Source organism: Balaenoptera musculus, chromosome 15 (genome assembly GCF_009873245.2).
Source record: "Balaenoptera musculus isolate JJ_BM4_2016_0621 chromosome 15, mBalMus1.pri.v3, whole genome shotgun sequence".
Taxonomy (NCBI): domain Eukaryota; kingdom Metazoa; phylum Chordata; class Mammalia; order Artiodactyla; family Balaenopteridae; genus Balaenoptera; species Balaenoptera musculus.
The window spans coordinates 25,111,087-25,125,461 of record NC_045799.1 but is presented as its reverse complement, the minus strand read 5'-3'; positions in this window follow the sequence as shown (position 1 = coordinate 25,125,461).

Here is a 14,375-nt window from a genome sequence, read left to right as displayed (position 1 = left end):
TTTTGATAAAAAGAAAAAAATAGACAAGGCAAAGTGAATCATGTCAAGAATATCAGGAAAAGTTGAAGGATGATAGTTCTCTTTCTTCTATAAAGTATGTATAATAATATTTACCATTGCTATAAATATTGAATGTGGTACTATTTGTTAAGTACTTTGTACTATGCCTAACATACTTGACAGTGGACAATAAAAGCTCTGCCCCACATCATCTTTACTCCAGGATCCAGGTCTTCTATCTGAAATATTGTCTGTTTTATGGAAGAGGGAAAAGAGGCAGGCAAACCACTCACTGGCTCTTAAAGCTTCTGCCCAGAAGTCACACGTCACCAATTTTATTAGACCAAGTCACATGGTGTGATGGTTTTCAAAATATGTCCACAAATTCTTTGACACTCCTCCCTTCAGAAAGTGGAGTCTAATTCCTCTGCCCTTGAGTGTGAGTTGGACTTAGTTTCTTGCTTCTGACAAATACATGATGACAGAAGTGATGACGTGTGACTTCCAAGACAGTATCATAAAAGGCATTGCAGGAGCCACGGAGGAGAGCGCAGCAACAGGGGTGCGGAGGGCAGAGTGGAGAGGTTCCCACACAGAAGATCGGTGCCGACCTGCACTCACCAGCCCGAGAGGCTTGTCTGCTCACCCGCCGGGATGGGCGGGGGCTGGGAGCTGAGTCTCAGGCAGGGAGAGGACTGCGGTTGGCGGCGTGAACACAGCCGGAAGGGGTTAGTGCACCACAGCTAGCCGGGAGGGAGTCCAGGAAAAGGTCTGGACCTGCCGAAGAGGCAAGAGACTTTTTCTTGCCTCTTTTGTTTCCTGGTGCTCGAGGAGAGGGGATTAAGAGCGCTGCTTAAAGGAGCTCCAGACGCGGGCGCGAGTCGCGGCTATCAGCGCGGACCCCAGAGACAGGCATGAGACGCTAAGGCTGCTGCTGCCGCAACCAAAAAGCCTGTGTGCGAGCACAGGTCACTATCCACACCGCCCCTCCTGGGAGCCTGTGCAGCCCACCACTGCCAGGGTCCCGTGATCCAGGGACAACTTCCCCGGGAGAACGCACGGCGCGCCTCAGGCTGGTGCAACGTCACGCTGGCCTCTGCCGCCGCAGGCTCGCCCCGCATCCATACCCCTCCCTCCCCCCGACCTGAGTGAACCAGAGCCCCCGAAGCAGCTGTGCCTTTAACCCCGTCCTGTCTGAGCGAAGAACAGACGCCCTCAGGCGACCTACACGCAGAGGCGGGTCCAAATCCAAAGCTGAACCCCGGGAGCTGTGCGAACAAAGAAGAGAAAGGGAAATCTCTCCCAGCAGCCTCAGGAGCAGCGGATTAAAGCTCCACAATCAACTTGATGTACCCTGCATCTGTGGAATACCTGAATAGACAACGAATCATCCCAAATTGAGGAGGTGGACTTTGGGAGCAAGATATATTATTTTTTCCCCTTTACCTCTTTTTGTGAGTGTGTATATGTATGCTTCTGTGTGAGATTTTGTCTGTATAGCTTTGCTTTTACCATTTATCCTAGGGTTCTGTCTGTCCTTTTTTTTTAATTACTTTAAAATTTTCTTTTCTTTATAATTATTTTTTATTTTAATAACTTTATTTTATTTTACGTTATTTAGTTCTTTCTTTCTTTTCTTTCTTTTCTCCCTTTTATTCTGAGCCGTGTGGATGACAGGCTCTTGGTGCTCCAGCCAGGTATCAGGGCTGTGCCTCTGAGGTGGGAGAGCCAAGTTCACGACATTGGTCCACAAGAGACCTCCCAGCTCCACGTAATATCAAACAGTGAAAATCTCCAGAGATCTCCATCTCAATGCCAAGACCCAGCTGCACTCAACGATCAACAAGCTCCAGTGCAGGACACCCCATGCCAAACAACTAGCAAGACAGGAACACAACACCATGCATTAGCACAGACGCTGCCTAAAATCATAATAAGGCCACAGACACCCCAAAACACACCACCAGACATGGACCTGCCCACAAGAAAGACAAGATCCAGCCTCATCGACCATAACACAGGCACTAGTCCCCTCCACCAGGAAGCCTACACAACCCACTGAACCAACCTTAGCCACTGGGGACACACACCAAAAACAACGGGAACTATGAACCTGCAGCCTGCGAAAAGGAGACCCCAAACACAGTAGGTTAAGCAAAATGAGAAGACAGAGAAACACACAGCAGATGAAAGAGCAAGGCAAAAACCCACCAGACCTAAGAAATGAAGAGCAAATAGGCAGTCTACCTGAAAAAGAATTCAGAATAATAATAGTAAAGATGATCCAAAATCTTGGATATAGAATGGAGAAAATACAAGAAACGTTTAACAAGGACTTAGAAGAACTAAAGAGCAAACAAACAGTGATGAACAACACAATAAATGAAATTAAAAATTCTCTAGAAGGGATCAATAGCAGAATAACTGACACAGAAGAACGGATAAGTGACCTGGAAGATAAAATACTGGAAATAGCTACTGCAGATCAGATTAAACAAAAAAGAATGAAAAGAATTGAGGACACTCTCAGAGACCTCTGGGACAACATTAAACGCCTCAACATTTGAATTATAGGGGTCCCAGAAGAAGAAGAGAAAAAGAAAGGGACTGAGAAAATATTTGAAGAGATTATAGTAGAAAACGTCCCTAATATGAGAAAGGAAGTAGTTAATCAAGTCCAGGAAGCACAGAGAGCCCCATACAGGATAAATCCAAGGAGAAACACACCAAGACACATATTAATCAAACTATCAAAAATTAAATACAAAGAAAAAATATTAAAAGCAGCAAGGCAAAAACAACAAAAAAAACACAAGGGAATCCCCATAAGGTTAACAGCTGATCTTTCAGCAGAAACTCTGCAAGCCAGAAGGGAGTGGCAGGACATATTTAAAGTGATGAAGGAGAAAAACCTACAACCAAGATTACTCGACCCAGCAGAGATCTCATTCAGATTTGACAGAGAAATTAGAAGCTTTATAGACAAGCAAAAGCTAAGAGAATTCAGCACCACCAAACCAGCTTTACAACAAATGCTAAAGGAACTTCTCTAGGCAAGAAAAACAAGAGAAGGAAAAGACCCACAAAAACAAACCCAAAACAATTAAGAAAATGATAATAGGAACATACATATCGATAATTACCTTAAATGTAAATGGATTAAATGCTCCAACCAAAAGACATAGACTGGCTGAATGGATACAAAAACAAGACCCGTATATATGCTGTCTACATGAGACCCACTGCAGACCTAGGGACACATACAGGCTGAAAGTGAGGGGATGGAAAATGATATTCCATGCAAATGGAAATCAAAAGAAAGCTGGAGTAGCAATTCCCGTATCAGACAAAATAGACTTTAAAACAAAGACTATTACAAGAGACATAGAGGAACACTACATAATGATCAAGGGATCAATCCAAGAAGAAGATATAACAATTGTAAATACTTATGCACCCAACATAGGAGCACCTCAATACATAAGGCAAATACTAACAGCCATAAAAGGGGAAATCGACAGTAACACAATCATAGTAGGGGACTTTAACACTCCACTTTCACCAATGGACAGATCATCCAAAATGAAAATAAATGAGGAAACACAAGCTTTAAATGATACATTAAACAAGATGGACTTAATTGATATTTATAGGACATTCCATCCCAAAACAACAGAATATACTTTCTTCTCAAGTGCTCATGGAACATTCTCCAGGATAGATCATATCTTGGGTCACAAATCAAGCCTTGGTAAATTTAAGAAAATTGAAATCGTATCCAGTATCTTTTCCAACCACAACGTTAAGAGACTAGATATCAATTAGAGGAAAAAATCTGTAAAAAATGCAAACACATGGAGGCTTGACAACACACTACTTAATAACCAAAAGATCACTGAAGAAATCCAAGAGGAAATTGAAAAATACCTAGAAACAAATGACAATGAAAACACGACGACCCAAACCCTATGGGATGCAGCAAAAGCAGTTCTAAGAGGGAAGTTTATAGCAATACAATCCTACCTTAAGAAACAAGAAACATCTCAAATAAACAACCAAACATTACACCTAAAGCAATTCGAGAAAGAAGAACAAAAAACCCCAAAAGTTAGCAGAAGGAAAGAAATAAAGATCAGATCAGAAATAAATGAAAAAGAAATGAAGGAAACAATTGCAAAGATCAATAGAACTAAAAGTTGGTTCTTTGAGAAGGTAAACAAAATTGATAAACCGTTAGCCAGACTCATCAAGAAAAAAAGGGAGAAGCCTCAAATCAATAGAATTAGAAATGAAAAAGGAGAAGTAACAACTGACACTGCAGAAATACAAAGGATCAGGAGAGATTACTACAAGCAACTATATGGCAATAAACTGTACAACCTGGAAGAAATGGACAAATTCTTAGCAATGCACAACCTTCCAAGACAGAACCAGAAAGAAACAGAAAATATGAACAGACCAATCACAAGCACTGAAATTGAAATTGTGATTAAAAATCTTCCAACAAACAGAAGCCCAGGACCAGATGGCTTCACAGGCGAATTCTATCAAACATTTAGAGAAGAGCTAACACCTATCCTTCTCAAACTCTTCCAAAATACAGCAGAGGGAGGAACACTCCCAAACTCATTCTACGAGGCCACCATCACCCTGATACCAAAACCAGACAAAGATGCCACAAAGAAAGAAAACTACAGGCCAATATCACTGATGAACATAGATGCAAAAATCCTCAACACAATACTAGCAAACAGAATCCAACAGCACATTAAAAGGATCATACACCATGATCAAGTGGGGTTTATCCCAGGAATGCAAGGATTCTTCAATATACACAAATCAATCAATGTGATACACCATATTAACAAATTAAAGGAGAAAAACCTTATGATCATCTCAATAGATGCAGAGAAAGCTTTTGACAAAATTCCACACTCATTTATTATAGAAACCCTCCAGAAAGTAGGCATAGAGGGAACTTTCCTCAACATAATAAAGGCCATATATGACAAACCCACAGCCAACATCGTCCTCAATGGTGAAAAACTGAAACCATTTCCACTAAGATCTGTAACAAGACAAGGTTGCCCACTCTCACCACTATTATTCAACATAGTTTTGGAAGTTTTAGCCACAGCAATCAGAGAAGACAAAGAAATAAAAGGAATCCAAATTGGAAAAGAAGAAGTAAAGCTGTCACTGTTTGCAGATGACATGATACTATACATAGAGAATCCTAAAGATGCTACCAGAAAACTACTAGAGCTAATCAATGAATTTGGTAAAGTAGCAGGATACAAAATTAATGCACAGAAATCGCTTGCATTCCTATACACTAATGGTGAAAAATCTGAAAGTGAAATTAACCATTGCAACAAAAAGAATAAAATATCTAGGAATAAACCTACCTAAGGAGACAAGACCTTTATGCAGAAAATTATAAGACACTGATGAAAGAAATTAAAGATGTTACAAATAGATGGAGAGATATACCATGTTCTTGGACTGGAAGAATCAACATTGTAAAAATGACTCTACAACCCAAAGCAATCTACAGATTCAATGCAATCCCTATCAAATTACCACTGGCATTTTTCACAGAACTAGAACAAAAAATTTCACAATTTGTATGGAAACACAAAAGACCCCGAATAGCCAAAGCAATCTTGAGAAAGAAAAACGGAGCTGGAGCAATCAGGCTACCTGACTTCAGACTATACTACAAAGCTACAGTAATCAAGACAGTATGGTACTTGCACAAAAACAGAGAAATAGATCAATGGAACAGGATAGAAAGCCCAGAGATAAACCCACGCACATATGGTCACCTTATCTTTGATAAAGGAGGCAAGAATATACAATGGAGAAAAGACAGCCTCTTCAATAAGTGGTGCTGGGAAAACTGGACAGCTACATGTAAAAGAATGAAGTTAGAATGAAATGAAACTCCCTAACACCATACAGAAAAATAAACTCAAAATGGATTAAAGACCTAAATGTAAGGCAGGCACTATCAAACTCTTGGAGGAAAACATAGGCAGAACACTCTCTGACATAAATCACAGCAAGATCCTTTTTGACCCACCTCCTAGAGAAATGGAAATAAAAACAAAAATAAACAAATGGGACCTAATGAAACTTAAAAGCTTTTGCACAGCAAAGGAAACCATAAACAAGACGAAAAAACATCCCTCAGAATGGGAGAAAATATTTGCAAATGAAGCAACTGATAAAGGATTAATCTCCAAAATTTACAAGCAGCTCATGCAGCTCAATATCAAAAAAACAAACAACCCAATCTATAAATGGGCAGAAGACCTAAATAGACATTTTCCCAAAGAAGATATACAGATTGCCAACAAACACATGAAAGAATGCTCAACATCATTAATCATTAGTGAAATGCAAGTCAAAACTACAATGAGGTATCAGTTCACACTGGTCAGAATGGCCATCATCAAAAAATCTACAAACAATAAATGCTGGAGAGGGTGTGGAGAAAAGGGAACCCTCTTGCACTGTTGGTGGGAATGTAAATTGATACAGCCACTATGGAGAACAGTATGGAAGTTCCTTAAAAAACAAAATAGAACTACCATATGACCCAGCAATCCCACTCCTGCACATATACCCTGAGAATACCATAATTCAAAAAGAGTCATGTACCAAAATGTTCATTGCAGATCTATTTACAATAGCCAGGACATGGAAGCAACCTAAATGTCCATCAACAGATGAATGGATAAAGAAGATGTGGCACATACATACAATGGAATATTACTCAGCCATAAAAAGGAACGAAACTGAGTTATCTGTAGTGAGGTGGATGGACCTAGAGTCTGTCATACAGAGTGAAGTAAGTCAGAAAGAGAAAAACAAAGACCGTATGCTAACACATATATATGGAATCTAAAAAAAAAAAAAATCATCATGAAGAACCTAGGGGCAAGACGGGAATAAAGACGCAGACCTACTAGAGAATGGACTTGAGGATATGGGGAGGGGGAAGGGTAAGCTGCGACAAAGTGAGAGAGTGATGTGGACATATATACACTACCAAACGTAAAACAGATAGCTAATGGGAAGCAGCCGCATAGCACAGGGAGATCAGATCGGTGCTTTGTGACCACCTAGAGGGGTGGGTTAGGGAGGGTAGGAGGGAGGGAGATGCAAGAGGGAAGAAATATGGGAACATATGTATATGTATAACTGATTCACTTTGTTATAAAGCAGAAACTAACACACCATTGTAAAGCAATTATACTCCAATAAAGATGTTAAAAAAAAAAAGGCTTTGCAGCTTCTCTCTTGGTCTACTCACTCTGGAATAAGCCAGCTACCATGTCATGAGGACACTCAAGTAGCCAAATGGTTAGACCCATATGGTGAGGAACTTAGGCTCTTCACTAATAACCAGTAAGGATCAGAGATCTCTTGCCAGTAGTCATGTGAATGAGCTGTCTTGGAAAAGGATCTTCCTGCTTCACTCAAGCTTTCAAATGTCTGCAGCCCCAGGAAACATCTTTTTTTAAAATTGAAGTATAATTGATTTACAATTTTGTATTAGTTTCAGGTGTAAAATATAGTGATTCAATATTTTTATACATCACAAAATTATCACTACAATAAATCTAATTTACACATGTCACCAGCAAAGTTATTACAATATTATTAACTATATTCCCTATGCTCTACATTACACCCCCAAGACTTGTTTATTTTATAACTGGAAGTTTGTACTTCTAAATCTACCTCACCTATTACACTCATTTCCCCCTCCACCTCCCCTCTGGTAACCACCAGTTTGTTCTCTGTATCTATGAGTCTATTTTTGTTTTGTTATATTTGTTCATTTGTTTTGTTTTTTAGATTACACAGGTAAGTGAAATCATGTGGTATATGCCTTTCTCTGTATGGCTTATTTCATTTAGCATAATACTCTCTGGGCCCATCCATGTTGTCGTAAATGGCAAGATTTCATTCCTTTTTATGGCTGAGTAATATTCCATTGTAGATAAATAGATAAGTAGATATAGATATAGATTTTTTATTTATTTATTTATTTATTTATTTATTTATTTATTTATTTTTGGTTGCATTGGATCTTCGTTGCTGTGCATGGGCTTTCTCTAGTTACGGTGAGGGGGCTACTCTTCGTTGTGGTGCGTGGGCTTCTCATTGTGGTGGCTTCTCTTGTTGCGGAGCACAGGCTCTAGGCACACAGGCTTCAGTAGCTGTGGCAGACAGGGTCAGTAGTTGTGACTCGTGGGCTCTAGAACGCAGGCTTGGTAGTTGTGGCACACGGGCTTAGTTGCTCCATGGCATGTGGGATCTTCCCGGACCAGGGCTTGAACCTGTGTCCCCTTCATTGGCAGGCAGATTCTTAACCACTGCACCACCAGGGAAGTCCCAGTAGATATAGATTTTGAATCATTGTGTTTTCATTTTCATTTGTCTCCAGGTATTTTTAAATTTAAATTTTCTCTTTGATTTCTTCAATGACCCATTGATTGTTTAGTACCATGTTGTTTAGACTCCATCTGTTTGTATTTATTCCTGTTTTTTCCTTGTAGTTGATTTCTGGTCTCACACTATTGTGGTCAGAAAAGATGCTTGATATGATTTCAGTCTTCTTAAATTTATTGAGACTTGTTTTGTGGCCTGGCATGTGATCTATCCTGGAGAATGTTCCATGTGCACTTGAAAGAATGTGTACTCTGCTGCTTTTGGATGGAATGTTCTATATATAGCTATTAACTTCATCTGATCTAATATGTCATTTAAGGCCAGTGTTTCCTTATCGATTTTCTGTCTGGATGATCTGTCCATTGATGTATGTGTGGTGTCAAAGTCCCCTACTATTATTCTGTTACTGTCAATTTCTCCTTTATGTCTGTTAATATTTTCTTTATATATTTAGGTGCTCCTATGTTGGGTGCATATATTTTTACCATTATGTCTTCTTGTTGGATTGATCCTTCTATTATTGTGTAATGTCCTTCTTTATCTCTTGTCATGGTTTCTGTTTTAAAGTCTTTTATCTTATATAAGTATTTCTACCCCAGCTTTCTTTTTGTTTCTATTTGCATGGAATATATTTTTTCATCCCGTCACTTTTAGTCTGTGTGTCTTTAGATCTGAAGTGAAAGTCTTGTAGACAGTATATATGTATATGTGTATGTGTGTGTGTGTGTATATATATATATATGTATATATATATATATATATATATGTCTTGTTTTTGTATCCATTTAGCTGTTATGTGTCTTGTTGGAACGCTTAGCCCATTTACATTTAAAGTAATTATTGATAGGTGTGTACCTATTGCCATTTTGTTCATTGTTTTCTTGTTGTTTTTGTGGTTCTTTTTTGCTCCTTTCTTCTTCTTTTGCTCTCTCCCCTTTAAGATTTGATGACTATCTTCAGTATAATGTGTGGATTCCTTTCTTTTTGTGTGTGTATCTATTATAGATTTTTAGTTTGTTGTTACCATGAAGTTCATATAACTAACTATAACTCCCTCTCTCTCTCTCTCTCTCTCTCTCTCTCTCTCTATATATATATATATGATTATTTTAAGCTGTTGATCTCTTAATTTTTTTTAAAGTATTTATTTATTTATTTATGGCTGTGTTGGGTCTTCGTTTCTGTGCGAGGGCTTTCTGTAGTTGTGGCAAGCAGAGGCCACTCTTCATCGCAGTGCGCGGGCTTCTCACTATCGCGGCCTCTCTTGTTGCGGAGCACAGGCTCCAGACACGCAGGCTCAGTAATTGTGGCTCATGGGCCCAGCTGCTCCGTGGCACGTGGGATCTTCCCAGACCAGGGCTCGAACCCGTGTCCCCTGCATTGGCAGGCAGATTCTCAACCACTGCGCCACCAGGGAAGCCCTGATCTCTTAATTTTTAATGCGTTCTAATAACACTGCATTTTTACTCCCTCCCCCATGTCTAATGTTTTTGACATCATATTTTACATCTTTTTGTTTTGTGTATACTTTACTTATTGTGGATATAGATGATTTTACTTCATTTGTCTTTTAACCTTCCTACTAGCTTTATAAGTGGTTGATCTACTGCTTTTACTGTATGTTTGCCTTTACCAATAAGATTTTTCCTTTCATATTTTTCACATTTTAGTTGTGTTCTTTTCTGCTTAGAGAAGAAATGTTTAATGTTTCTTGTAAAGCCAGTGTAGTGGTGCTGAACTCTTTTAGCTTTTGCTTGTCTGAACCCATGCCACCTACAGTGGAAGCTCAGAATCCTAACAACTGGACCACCAGGGAATTCCCCTGGGTAGAGTATTCCTGGTTGTAAGTTTTTTCCTTCTATCATTTTGAGTGTATTGTGCCACTTCCTTCTGGCCTCCAAAGATTCTGCTGAAAAGTCAGCTGATTGTCTTATAGGAGTTCCTTTGTATGTAACTAGTTGCTTTTCTCTTGATGCTTTTAAGAGTCTCTCATTATCTTTAATCTTTGTCATTTTAATTATAATGTATCTGGGTGTGACCCCTTTAGGTTCATCTTGTTTGAGACTCTCTGTGCTTCCTGAACTTGGATGTCTGTGTCCTTTACCAGGTTAGTGAAGTTTTCAGCTATTATTTCTTCAAATAAGTTCTCTGCCCCTTTCTCTCTTATTCTTCCGGGACCCCTATAATGTAATGTTAGTATGCTTGATGTTGACCCAGAGGTCTCTTAAACTATCCTCATTTTTTAAAAATACTTTTTTCTTTTCAGCTTGGGTGATTTCCACTACTCTTTCTTCCTGTTCACTGATCCATTCCTTTGTATCATCTAATCTACTGTTGATTCCTTCAGTGTATTTTTAATTTCAGTTATTGTATTCTTCAGCCCTGTTTGTTTCTTCTTTAATTATGTAACTCCATTAAACTTATCCCTGTGTTCATCCATTCTTCTCCCAAGTTCATTGAACATCTTTATGACCATTACCTTGAACTCTTTATCAGATAGATTGCTTATTTCCACTTCACTTTGGTCTTCTTCTGGAGTTTTGTCTTGTTTCTTTGTTTGGAACATATTCCTCTGTCTCCTCATTTTGCCTAATTCTCTGGGTTTATTTCTATGTATTAGGTCGGTCAGTTATGTTTCCTAATCTTGGAGAAGCGGCCTTATATAAGAGATGTCCTTTGGGGCGCAGCAGCACATTCCCCCTGGTCACCAGAGCTGTATGCTCTAGGAGTGCTCCCTATGTGGGCTGCATGGGCCCTTCTGCTGTGGTAGGGCCAACTGCTGAGGGTACACTAGTAGGCAGAGCTGGTCCCTGGCCTGGTTGGCTGCCAGGCACGTCCTTGTGTGGTGGTTGTCGGGCTGCTGATGGGGAGGACTGGGTCCCAGAGCAGCTGGCTGCATGGCCTGGGGGTTCCCAGGGCTGGTGCTAGCCTGCTAGTGGGTGGGTAAACCCCCAGTGCTAATAGGCTAGAGGGAGGACTTCAAAATGGTGCTTCTAAGCACCAATGTCCTCATGGTAGAACGAGCTCCCATAAATGGGCTGCTGCCAGTGTTTGCATCCCCAAGGGAAGTCCCAGTTGCCTCCTGCTTCTCCAACAGTCTCTCCAAGATAAGCAAGTGGGTCTGACCCAAGCTCCTTTGAAATTACTGCCTCTCTGCTGAGACTCAGAGTGTGAGATTTTACACACACCCTTTAAGAGCAGAGCCTCTGTTTCCTGCAGCCCTCTGACTCTGTTCTGGGGGCTCCTCTTCTCATGCATGACCCCTCAGCTGGGGAGCCAGATGTGGGTCTCATACCCCTCACTTGTTGGGATGAACCTCTGCAATTGTGATTATCTTCCTGTTTGTGGCTCACCTACCCAGGGGTATGGGTCTTGACTATACTGCATCTCTGCCCTTCCTACTAGACTTGTTGTGGTTCCTTCTTTATATCTTTCATAGTAGAAAATCTTTTCTGCTAGTCTTCAGGTCGTTCTTATAGATAGCTGCTCTATAAATAGTTGTAATTTTGGTGTGCCTGTGGGAGGACATGAGCTCAGAGTGTGCCATCTTGGCCAATGCTCCTCTTCTCAGCAAAACCATGAGAGACCCTGAGCCAGGACTACCTAGCCAAACTACTCCCAGATTCTTGACATACAGAAACTATGAGATAATAAATATTCATTGTTTTTAATTGTAAAGTTTTGGAGTAATTTGTTGTACAGCTATAGATAACTAATACATATGGCCACCTCTGAGTTCAATGGGACAGAATATATAATCCTCATGAAGAGAGAGGTATAGTAAGGAGAGAAATTGGAATATTTGGTGAGCAGTAATATCTATGACAGTAGCTAAAATATATTTTTTAATTTATTTTCTTTCTTTCTTTATTTTTGGCTGTGTTGGGTCTTCATTGCTGTGCATGGGCTTTTTCTAGCTGCAGCGAGTAGGGGCTACTCTTTGTTGCAGTGTACGCAGCATCATTGCAGCGGCTTCTCTTGTTGTGGAGCACAGGCTCTAGGTGCACAGGCTTCAGTAGTTGCAGCACGTGGGCTCTAGAGCGCAGGCTCAGTATTTGTGGCACACGGGCTTAGTTGCTCCTTGGCATGTGGGATCTTCCTGGACCACTGCTCGAACCCGTGTCCCCTGCATTGGCAGGTGGATTCTCAACCACTGCACCACCAGGGAAGCCCCTAGCTAAAATATTTAAATCTAGTCCTCTACCTTTTCATTAGACAAATATCTAAAGCAAGGAATAAATCATATAACCTCTGTACATTTACTCCCTTTTCCCTATCCTGTCATCCAGTAAGTTCCATAATCAGCAAGTAAGGAGGTGTTTAAGTCTGGGTTCTGATACCCCCTTCCTTATCCCTACCCCCTTCTAATTCATAGAAGTGTTGTCAGATTCCATTCTTTTTCCTGCTTTTGATCCCTCCTTAGTCCCGAATCAACCAGTTTTATATTCTGACTCTACTACTCAGTTTTACAAAGAAAGGAGATTTCTTATTCTAAGCTTTCCCCTCTTTTCCTGTTTCAAGCCTGGAGTCCTTCATCCTCACTTTCTGGATATTTCACTAATACCTCTTTCCTTTCTCCTGCCCCAGTCCCAGCATTCACAGAGAGACAGCTTGGAACAGAGCATTGGCCAGTTTATAGGCATTAAAAACTCTCATTCAACCCTAAGCATGACGTTGGCTTTGTTCAAGTTTTTCAAAATGGAAATTTATATTGTTTTTCTGTTTATAAAGGAAATAAAGGCTCATAAAAAATGAAACAATAGAGAAATAAAAACTGAAAGTTCTCCGGAATTTTTATTATGCATATACAAATAAACACATATGTTTTTATAAAACTGGCATTGTAAAATGCATTCTCTTCTATAATTGTTTCAGTTAATAAATTGTGGTCTTTTTTCTATGTCAGTACTAACCAATCTATCTTATGATTATTAAAACTACACAATAAAGGGGGGCCATAAAGTCTGGAAAAATAGGCAAATACACATAATTGATTTATTGATATGACATTACAATACATAATATGTTCAGTGATATTTCATGATATGTTCAATGTTTTGTCATTCATTAGCAATGTGTAGTTCAATGCTCTGTGCAATATTGCAATGAACATAGTACATAAATACAGAATTTCCATCAACCCCTACACATGCATCTGAAATGCATCGCCTCAATTGATTGTGGACTTGGTTTCACTGAATAAGCCTGTTCCTTTGGTGTACACCAGAAGAAGTAACCAAGGGGGTAAGTATCTATCTGATTTTTTCTTTTTTTAACATCTTTATTCGAGTATAATTGCTTTACAATGGTGTGTTAGTTTCTGCTTTATAACAAAGTGAATCAGTTATACATATACATATGTTCCCATATCTCTTCCCTCTTGCATCTCCCTCCCTCCCACCCTCCCTATCCCACCCCTCTAGGTGGTCACAAAGCACCGAGCTGATCTCCCTGTGCTATGCGGCTGCTTCCCATTAGCTATCTATTTTACGTTTGGTAGTGTATGTCCATGCCACTCTCTCACTTTGTCACAGCTTACCCTTCCCCCTCCCCATATCCTCAAGTCCATTCTCTAGTAGGTCTGCGTCTTTATTCCCGTCTTGCCCCTAGGTTCTTCATGACCTTTTTTTTTTTTTCTTATATTCCATATATATGTGTTAGCATACGGTATTTGTTTTTCTTCTATCTGATTTTTTAATAAATTTATGCTTCCAGACTCTGCGGCCACTCTATATACCACTCTGTGGATATCCTGTAATTTATTTAACCAATCCTCTTCTAATGGGGCATTTAGGTTGCTTCCAGTTTTTCAGAGTTGTGACTAACAATGCGGTGAACATCCATATTCATATTCATATACCTTTGTGGATTTATCTGATTATTTCATGGAGGTAAAGAAGAATTGATGG